This window comes from Homalodisca vitripennis, unplaced genomic scaffold (genome assembly GCF_021130785.1).
Source record: "Homalodisca vitripennis isolate AUS2020 unplaced genomic scaffold, UT_GWSS_2.1 ScUCBcl_6353;HRSCAF=13527, whole genome shotgun sequence".
In the NCBI taxonomy this organism is placed as follows: domain Eukaryota; kingdom Metazoa; phylum Arthropoda; class Insecta; order Hemiptera; family Cicadellidae; genus Homalodisca; species Homalodisca vitripennis.
This window is the reverse complement of record NW_025782465.1, coordinates 11857-23715: the sequence shown is the minus strand read 5'-3', so window position 1 is coordinate 23715 and position 11859 is coordinate 11857. Positions and strand designations below refer to the sequence as shown.

At 29.9% G+C, this 11859-nt stretch overlaps 1 non-coding gene across 1 annotated transcript; it reads right to left on the bottom strand.

Moving 5' to 3' along the window:
• Positions 1 to 11290: 11290 nt before the first annotated feature.
• On the bottom strand, positions 11291 to 11361 carry Trnaa-ggc. The gene has a single exon. It is a non-coding gene; the product is annotated as a tRNA-Ala (tRNA).
• Positions 11362 to 11859: the final 498 nt, after the last annotated feature.

The window sequence follows — 11859 nt, the reverse complement described above, 5'->3', positions numbered from 1 at the left end:
GAACTTTGTGACACACTTTTAAGAACGCCTTGCTTTAAGATTTATGCACCAGACTTAGTGCAAACAAATATTCTAAACTCTAGGATGGAATCAGTAATTTAACGCGATTTACTGAGTGTTTATCCATCGTATATACATAACAGAGATTAGGAGCATTTGATAGCGATGCTTCCTTTCCTGGGAAGGAGCGGTGGATTTCCCATATGATATTTTTCTTATAAGGAGTAATCTTCGTTCGTTCATAACTGTTACAATATTTACTATGTGTGCTCTATATAGATTTATTTGGAAAATCTGCCATTTATTCTTGGATTGGTATCCGTAAAGCAATGTTAAGCGACCATCTATCTTATCGCTGATTGCCAGGTTCACATCTTAAGAAAATTGCTTAAAGCTGAAACAATTTTATTATTTTAATTTCTCATATTACATACGTTAAACATTTTTTTTATTTTTGTTAACATCATGTTATTAACCTTAATTATTAAGTAAAAATAACACAAATAGGACAATATTCGTATTGTTTTTGCTAACATTAACCATAACAAAAAACATATTACTTTGTAAGTGTTAGTATTTTTCAGGAAAATTTTGATTTAATTAAATAAACTATATACGCAAAACTAAGGCGTTTAATTTTCAAAATCAAGCAAAATTGGAAACCTCTTCTATATTTATCTCAGAAGAGTATATTTAGCTGTTATTACTGTGTCGTGTAGTGTTTAAATCGATAGAAATATCTTGAATTCCTTTCTTATGAATGTGAAAGAACTGGGGGGGAGGGCTTATTAGGCTAGACCCCCTGATCAAGTGCAATGTACATATGAGTAAAGCAGCCTTATTCGGCTTAAGCACTAGGTGTGTAAAAACGTTGATTTGTATTAAAAAATATATATTTTTAAACCTTTTTATCGGTACTTTCACGCCATTCTCTATTTGGGGCGGTTCCCTAACACAAAGAAATTTATAATGATAATCATAAAATAATCAATGTGCAAAATTCGCACCTATAATATTTTACAACAGTTGACATTTAAGAGGCTCTTTTAATTAACTAATTTTTATAACTGTAGAGACGGAAAATGGAATTTTTAGCTATTTTATAGACCAGTAGGGCGTAGCCCAAAGAGATGTTCGAAATAAGAATATGCATATATTCATCCAAGGAACCCTAAGAATGTCTACGTAAAATTGCAGTACAATGGGTTAAATAGTTAAAGCGTGAAAGCAAAACAAACAAACATAAGCAATTTTCCATTTATAATATTATTAATACCTTCATGTTATATCCAGGCCTAAAAATCATTGATAATAAGTATAATACATTTTACAGTACTAGTAAATTAATTCTATTAATATCGCATAAACAGTCGTCATCTCTTCCCTAACCAAAGAAGCAGCATTTATTCTTTTTTTGAGTCTGTTCCCCTTTTGTAACTTTTTCGGGTGTATAATTGTGTAGTCAAGTTTTATCTACAGTAAATAATCAGCGCATTTGGATTATTTTACCTAAACTGCGCCAGAAGAGCGTTGGAAATGTTCATCCTCGAACCTTTATGGTCTAACGTGAGCAAACGCGACATTAAACGCGCGGACAGCTTTCTCATGCCTAAATGTTGATATATTTTTAACTTTAATTCGGTGGTCGTCTAGCACCATTTGGTTAACTCTGTCGATGATTTCATGGGTAGTTGCAGTTTTTGGACGTCCCAAACGTTCATCGTCTTTCAAGATCTTATGGCTATTTTTAAATGAAGCAGCCCAAAATTTCACTGAGGTAAATGATTGTGTAGAGTTTCCATACACATAATCCAACTCATTTTTTATTTAATAAGGCGTATTGAATTTCAAACAAAAATAGTTAATGGCAGCATGATAATCGTGTCCATATCATAAAAACACTCACATCAACTGAATCGACTGTTACATAAAAACGGCAAGTCGTAAATAGCTAAAACTTTTCTTAGTAACTGTCAACAGACGAAATTCAGTAGCTTTTATTAACGAACCTTCCATCTTCACGTTCAGAAAGCAAACTTTTCAGACCACCCTCGTATACTATTAACTAACTCCGATATGTTTAATACAGAATTAGAATGTGAAAAGATCTATGTTGCTTTTATGTACCATCTTTTAATGCAGAGTATAACGAAGAGTTGGTTTTACCATCTGTGAATGTAGACTGTGAACAGACCTTAGCTACATTTTATGGTTTTATATTATGCTATATGGAGATATGCTTGTGTAATATCTCATTGTGTAATACCAAAATATTTCTTCCCAAATTCAGTAACTTAAAATTAGTGCTCAGTGGTTTCTTGCAATCAAACATTTAATATGTAATTTGAGAAAGTAAATTCTTGTATGATTGTTAAATAAAATACAACCATAACCAGTATAGGCTAAAGTAGTGAAAGACTAACATCACATGTTACATTCGATATTTACAAATTAAAGGGCCAATAAAAAGGGGTAACATAAGAAACAGTATTGGGCATTGGCCTTCTGTATTCTTAAAATTGTTAAAGGTGCCAATGAACTAAAAATAGGCGAATTTAATAAAATAATAAAATTTGTGCGCACTTATATCTATAAAACATTTAGGAAAAAGGAATAAATTTTAAAACTTTACAATTAAGTGCAGTACCTGAGAACTAATAATATTTTACAAGATCAGCTCAAGATTTTGTCCACAATAAATTGAAATGTTAAGACCTTATTTGTATAAACTTGGTATAATGTTTATTTTTTAGCTTTTAGTGAATTCAACTCACTTCAATATCACATAGTTATAATTAAATTTGTTATGGCAGATTTATTATAAAATGTACAACTTTTATTTTTCATTTCATTCCGTAGTTATAATTTTAGGAGATAAATATGTTGCTGGTTATCTTATAGTATAAATGGGTAGATGTAATTCAGCAGTTAGTATGGAATTAGTAGGCCTATACGTGTATACATTCCTGGTCCCTGATCATATTCAAAAATTAGTTTAAATTAAAAACAATTCTTAGATTTAAGTTCATCATTGATGATTGGTGTATTATTTTTAAAATGATATTAATGTAGAATGTTTAAATTCTTTTAGTGCGTTAGGGTGATATATGTGATGTAGATGTTTAAAATTTTTAAATAAAAATACTTTGAAGAGTGCTTTAAAATTTATAATGTTCTGGCAAAATAAAGCTGTTATTTTATCTATTTCAATGCAATCCTTTCGCTGATTTGCTAACCACACAACTACCCAGCAATAAGTGAGACGCTTGAGGCATAATATTCTCTGTGTGTAAACCAGCCACTGTCGATTAACTTTTATGTTAAAATTCACTACAGAAACGCGACCCATTAACAAATTAAAAAACAGTATTATGACAAAAATGCACAGCATAGATACATTTTACTTACATTAAAACATGCTCATTACCATATCTATTTATAATTGTAAATATAGAAATAGTTTAAACTAAAAATATGTTTAATGCGTTTGATTTAGAAAATGTAATTCTATTGAAATATATGTTTAATATTATGAAATACAATAAATGTCTGTGGATAATAAGGAGGCCATAGATCAGATGCAACAGCAATTCATATTAAGGATTATCCAAGATATTCTGTTACTTTCACCTAAGGTAAAATAACCTAAGGTAAGGTAAGGTATTATTGATTACCTTAAAATGAAATAAAATATGTGAAATGAATGCTTTACAACTTGGAGTTTTTATAAACGAAAGGCAAGTACAGGTCTTTTCAATATATTACAATCAAAAGGTAGATGCAGGTCCCTTCCCCTCTTTCTCCCACCACCAACCACACGGCCCGCGGATCAACATGCACCGCATAATTGTACGGTGTATAAAAAGGACCAACATGGACCGCTCATTACACGCGGACCAGCATGTGGACAAAAGTTTTTTATATATTAAAAAATATTAGCATACATTTTATCAAGCAAGTTATAAAACATAAATGTATGCTGAGAACAAATTCATAACACGGTTATATGAAGGTTTAAATAGGGGGCTTGATGGACCTGCATGGGTCGCTGTATAACACAGGACCATCAAGTGCCTTGTTTCCGTAAATATATATATATATATATATATATATATATATATATATATATATATATATATATACTAGCAGACCCGACAGACGTTGTCCTGTACACGTTATAAGAATTTAATTATAGTTAATTAAAATTACAGTATAGTATCGGAACAGGCCAACAGAATTTAATTTATCTAAAATACTAAATAAGTATTCCGTATATGGCTGAAGTATAATAAGTGGCCACCATCACAATCAAATTATAGATATTTCTGAATAGCCTATCTAAACTACTAAAATGACAAACTGAATTAGATTATAGTTATTTAAAGGCTGAATTATAATAAGCGGCCAACATCGCAATCAAATTATTGATATTTCTAATTAGCCTATCTAAACTACCGAATTTTATTATCTTTATATTTCTTGTGTGCGTGTGTATGGAGCTGAACTCCTCCTAATTGGGTGGACCATCTTGGAATGTTTTACATTGTATCCAGCAGAATGCGCTTTTCTATTTTAATTCCAGGTTTTCCTGACAGTTTGTGCTGCTATCAAATATGTGTGTTGCTTTGTAACATTGTGTGAGTGCTAATTGTAATAATACATTAATAGAGATTGAAGATGTTTGAAGTACATAAAAAACTATAGTCATTCATTGAAGTTATTGAACTAATTTTGAAAATTTATTGAACGAAGTGAGTATATTGGTCGCATAACCTAAGTAGCATACAAATCAAAAGGTTGTTTTTCTATGTGTGAATAACTATTGTTAACAGTTTGGTCACATAAGTTCAAATTAAGTAGCATATAAATCACATGATTGAATAAATATTCGTCCTCTTCCACGAAGACGTGGCATTTTTCTGTAAAAATAAAATTCTGTATAATAGTACACAATGAATATGAGTAACTTATTCAATATGTAATTTTAATTAAGTAACTTCTAGATAAAAATGTATAACAACATAGACTACAGTATCTAAAATACTAAAGAAGTATTCCCTATAGGTCTGAAGTACAATAAGTGGCCACCATCACAATCGAATTGTTGATATATCTGAATAGCCTATCTAAAGTACTAAAATGACGATCCAAATTAGATTATAGTTATTTAAAGGGAGAAGTATAATAAGCGGCCACCATCTCAATCGAATTGATATTTCTGAATAGCCTATCTAAACTACTAAAATGATGATCCGAATTAGATTATAGTTATTTAAAGGCTGAAGTATATATATATCTAATATACTAAATAAGTATTCACTATAGGTCTGAAGTACAATAAGTGGCCACCATCACATTCAAATTATTGATATATCTGAATAGCCTATCTAAACTACTAAAATGACGATCCAAATTATAGTTATTTAAAGGCTGAAGTATAATAAGCAGCCACCATCTCAATTGAATTATTGATATTTCTGATTAGCCTATTTAAACTACTGAATTTCATTATAGATATTTAAAATTACAGTATAGTATCAGAACTGGCCAACAGAATTTAATTTAAAACCAATTCCTACATTTATTAACAATAGTTATTGACACATGTGATTCTCTATTAATTTAATATTACAATTAGCACTCACACAATAATTACACGATGATACAAAACAACACACAAATTTGATAGCAGCACAAACTGTCGGGAAAACCTGGAATTAAAATAGAAAAACATTTGAAACTGCGATCGTAGCGCATTCTGCTGGATCCAATTTAAAACATACCAAGATAAAAAACAATTTATTTATAAACCAAAAATTAACTGATCAATCACTGCACACTTAATATTTACCAATTTCAGTTAAAAGTGTATTTTACTAAAACTTCCAATTTTATATCTGGATAACCTCTATTGATATTCCTGATTAGCCTAATCTAAACTACTGAAATTTCATTATAGTTATTTAAAATTACAGTATAGTATCAGAACTGGCCAACAGAATTTAATTTAAAACCAATTCCTACACTATTAACAATAGTTATTCACACATGTGATTTGTATGCTACTTAATTTGAACTTATCTGACCAATTTTGACTGCAGATTAAAAATGTAAATTACAACAAATTATTTGAAATCCATTAGTTTAAAAATTGGATTATCTAAAATGTCAACAATAGTTATTCACACATAGAAACACAACCTTTTGATTTGTATGCTACTTAGGTTATTTGAGGTAATGCGACCAATAATCTCTATTAATGTACTATTACAATTTTAGCACTCACACAATAATTACACAATGTTTTTATTTTTTATTTTCTTCCTTTTGCCTGTTGGCTGGCCTTTATAAACTTATAACGCGGCCACGTAGTACACTTTTTATAACTTTATTCTATTATATTTTAATGTTATTTGCCGTATTTACTTTTGAAACATGAACCTTACAAAACAACACACACACATTGATAGCAGCACAAACTGTCGGGAAAACCTGGAATTAAAATAGAAAAAATTTGAAACTCCGATCGTAGCGCATTCTTCCAAGATCAACACTTAATAATTTACTAAGAATTTCACTTAAAAGCTAAAACTTCCAATTTTATATCTGGATAATCTCTATCCTCCAAAGTGAGTACAGAATATATTGAAATAAGAAGTGGTGTTATTTTTATATGTTTATGCTTACTCCATGCTTTCAAGACTATAATTGATTAAACATATGGCTGTGTTGTAATATTATAATGTTTACATAGAACAATTGGTGAAAATTTAACTTTGCAATCTGCATTAGACTACTGATCAAGCACTTCATAATAACGTAATCTAAATGTAAACAAATGTTTCTGCCTCTTTGGTGAACTTCAGCTGAAAATATTCACAACTGTTAAGTATCAGTTCACTTTGTATTACGTGTCCGTAGCACAGTCTGTTGGATCCAATATAAAACACTCCAACATCAACAATTTATAATTAAAAATTTAATTAAATTTGACCGAATAAATAACTATAATGAAATTCAGTAGTTTGGATAGGCTATTCAGAAATATCAATAATTCTATTGTGATGGTGGCTGCTTATTATACTTCAGCCTTTAAATAACTATAATCCAATTCGGATAGTAGTTTGGATAGGCTATTCAGAAATATACTTGTTATAAAATTAGTAAAATTACAGTATAATGTCGGAACTGGCCAACAGAAATTAATTTAAAACCAATTCCTACACTATTAACAATAAGTAGTTATTCACAAATGTGATTTGTATGCTACTTAATTTGAACTTATGTGACCAATTCTGACTGCAGATTAAAAAATGTAAATTACAACAAATTATTTTAAATCCAATTAGTTTAAAACTTGATTATCTAAACTGTTAAGAATATTCACACATAGAAACATAACCTTTTGATTTGTATGCTACTTAGGTTATTTGAGGTATGCGACCAATATACTCACTTCAATGTGCAAAATGAGTTCAATAACTTTAATAAATAAGTATAGGTTTTTATGCATTTTAAACATCTTCAATCTCTATTAATGTATTATAACAATTAGCACTCACACAATAATTACAGAATGTTACAAAACAACACACAAATTTGATAGCAGCACAAAATGTCGGGAAAACCTGGAATTAAAATAGAAAAACATTATGGCTGTGTTGTAATATTAGGCCTATAATGTTTACGTAGAACAATTGGTGAAACTTCATCTTTGCAATCTGCATTACACTACTGATCAAGCACTTTACAAATTTAAAATATTAACTTTCTAAATTTTAAATGTGAACAAATGTTTCTGCCTCTTTGATGAACTTCAGCTGAAAATATTCACAGCTGTTAAGTATCAGTTCACTTTGTATTACGTGTCGTTCGTGGCGCATTCTGGCGGATCCAATGTCAAACATTCCACCATCAACAACAATTTATTATTAAAAAATTAATTAAATAAACTATTAAAATTGGACCGAATTATGAATCTAAACCATTCTCGGATCCAACTGAAGACACACAAAAAGTTTCATTAAAATCGGTCCACCCGTTTAGGAGGAGTTCAGTACCATACACCCGCACACAAGAAATATATATATATAAAGATATATATACTTATTTTTACATAAAACGATACAATATTTCAGAAATTCTATTCTGTTGTAAACTAATCTAACGATGGTAATAACGTTTAAAGCCAGAATTGAATAGATTACGTTTTAAAAGTTAAAGATAACCAACATTTAAACACTTTTATTAAATCATAAGCACAGAAATAAAATTAACATTTTATGATTATTGCTTCATACTAAAGTGTTATCAGATTGTCAGTGCAAGTACCACAAAAGTGCAAAGTACTCCAAATTTATTCCAAACGACTTAAAAGAAGGCATAAAACGGATAAAATGCATTCCCTAAGGTCAAGGTAAGAAGACCCAACTTATAGTGTACAGTATAGAGGTATATAACGTGCTGTATATTATGTAAGTCACGTTATCTTAGTTAGTATTTTGCCGGTCTCGACCAAATGCTCGGCTGAAGTCTCAGAAGGACGTGACTGCAATAATATCCAGCTTTCATACACTCCTTCTACACTTAAATATTTATTCTAAATTTACATCACTTTACCCTCAAGACTCGTTTATTTTTACTCGTGTCACAATTTAAAATTTCAATCAAAGTCAATTGAACTTGGTAATTAAAACATAGGCTTGAAAAAAATTAAAATGTATACTTTTTTCAATTTAAAATTTATTTTGATTGGATTTTATTATACTATGAGCTTTTATTATATTATGCTACTTCATCATTATGAAATTCTCAAAAAGGGACATTAAGCATTATGCTAGCGTAGAATGGGTATACTACAATGCATGTAACATAAACAAATTAGAAAGTGATCTGTTTAAGTGACCCATATACCTAAATCCCAACAACGACTTTGTCCTGAAGTAGCTTAATATTTAGATAATTTTATTAGTAGTGCTTTGAGGCTTTGTGTCAAAAAAACTTGAATAGTAGTTATTCAGTAAGTAATTCAGTACAGCCTATAGTATAGTGATACTACAATAAACCGTTTTTCCAATGCTCCAAGACTCTATATACAGTATAGACTAGTTTAAATAAAAGGTACATCAAATATTGCTTTGACTTTATTTATACCATTTATCGCAAATTCTTTAGTTTTTTAAACTTATTTTGTCATTTTTAACTGTATGTCACTCAGTAAGTAATATTATAAAGCAAAATTGTATTTTATATTGACGTGAATATGAATCTGTAAAGTACTACAATTTAAATAAATGATTTTCAGTTAGTTAATATGCAGAAATATATTATTAATAATCACGCAAAACGAAGAGTAATTATATCATTATGCATACCCCTATATTGCGTTAACCGTCCCATCATAATTAATTATGAAATTAAATCTATGAAAATTTAATGGATGAAATCAAATTTCATTGCAAATGATTTTTCGTAGAGTAATCAGAGTTTTAATATCACTCAAATTACCGTATCGTGTAGTGTTATTTTATAATTGTTATAGGTCACTTCCGTTAACTTTAGTTTAATTTCTAGTACATCTTCTTAGTTACGAAAAGAATATTATATTATATCCATGTTATGTGATCTATATTTGAATTTGTAACGTGTTAGAAAGAACTATGCACATACTATACTTAAAAGTTTGATATGCTTCTACATACTTTAAATTATAATTAATGGTTATAATAAATTATAGTCCATTATTGATTACGTATGTGTGAGAATATAACATAAATAAGTAATGGCGAGCTGAAAGAAAAATTATTCTTGCTAAACACCGAAACTGGTAGCCTGATCAGCAAATATATTACTCGGCAGAGGACATTGCTTCCCGAGAGAGCACTTTGTCACCAGTAAATGTTAACCCTTTTGCCGGGTTTTCTACCTCAGCTGGATTATAAGCATCAGTCGGAGACTTTCAAGTAGTATATTTTAAATATTTCAGAATATGTTTGAACGAAAACTCTATTTCCTCGTTTTTTGATAATATCTAAGTTCTTTTTAAACATTATTAATTATTTTTGTATTTATTTTTGTATTAATAAGAAAGTTATTTTGTTTTAGGTGACTCACATTGACGACAAGTGATACCTCTTCATTTCCCTGATTTAGCGAATGCGTATTTTTCTTAGACATGATATTCAGTAAAAATCTTTTGTACTGTTTCTCTATGGCGTTAAAATATCCAAAATCTATGCTGCTCACCGAGTGAACTCCACCTACCTCCCCTACTACGCAAATCAAATTACAAGACAAAGAAAACCTATCCTAATTCTATGCTGCAGGCAAAGACAGAAAAGGTCCAAAATGTGCAATTCGTGTTCACCTTAAAACCCTAGTTATAATTAAAATACATATAACACATGTTTTATTATTTAAAGTTCTTTTTATGTTCCTTATTTTTAAGATAAAATAAAAAATTTCTCCCGTTCTACTAAACAAGATACGAGTTACACATCACGTGTTATATAATTCGCTGAGTTTTCTGTGTATACTTGATATTAGCTAATAGTATTGAACACGTGAGTAAAAATCTGGATGTAATGTATCGAAACAGAACTGTCTGCTTTTACTAAATAACGATGGCGTATTTCCGAAATTCTATTGGTCCTTAAAATCATTGATTTTTAAAAATCAATAAAACTTTTTAGACAAGGAACTAAATTGATTACAATTTATTGGTAGACAAAGAAATTATTATTACGTTTTAAGACTATTATTAAAAACCAAGATCGGTTGAATCGCTTTGTGATTAAACTGTCAAGTCAGGCATTAGCAAAGTTCAAAGTATTCACACTACATAGAATTTATTCAATGTGACCTAAATGAAGGCAAAAATCCTTGCAGATGAGTCTTTGCTGTGCAATCCTATCCAGAGAAAGACCTTCCGTATAAAAAATATGTAGATACGTTATATATATATATATATATATATATATATTATATATCTTATATATATAATTTCAATAAACATTGAATCAAAAAAGTACTTGCTCCGCCGGGACTCGAAACCGGGTGTGATCCGGATCTCTCACTTGCCGGGTGAATGTGCAACCATTACACCACAGAGCCCTTACATTTTACGATTCAATTATTTTTGTATTTGGCTGTTTCCTTCATATATATGTTTAAATAAGCAAACTAAACATACGATCGGAAGACCAAATACCTGTCAAATGACTTTTTATTTATATTAATTAAATTTGTATAAGTGGCAATAGCCTAATAAACATTGAATCACAAAAAGTACTTGCTCCGCCGGGACTCGAACCCGGATCTCTCACTTGCCGGGTGAATGTGCTACCATTACACCACAGAGCACTACTTACTTTTTATGATTCTATTATATCATATTATATTATAATTTACGATTATATTATATTTAATATATATATAAAACTTATAGTGTATAGAGACTACATTGTTTACTGTATATTGTAGTAGGCACTTTTAATGTTGAATTACGCTTCAGTTCACCTTCCTTTTATACAGCGTCTGGTATCAGACTCCTGGAATCTGGAGTCATATTTTTCTAAAGAAGTCCAAATAATGTCGGTGACGAAAAAGCTCAAAATATACTTTACATCGTTTTGACATCAAACACACCTATATAGGTGAAGTTGCAGTTTAATTGCCTCATCAGGTGCATATTGGAGTAAAAATCTATGTTTCTGACATGATCTTTAAGCACGGTGATCTCATAACTACGTAATAGTAGGCACATTATATTAATAATATGTCGCCAGTCTCGATAATATTCCTGGCTGAAATCTCAGCAGAACGTAACCACTATAAGATCCTACCTCCATACACAAGTCT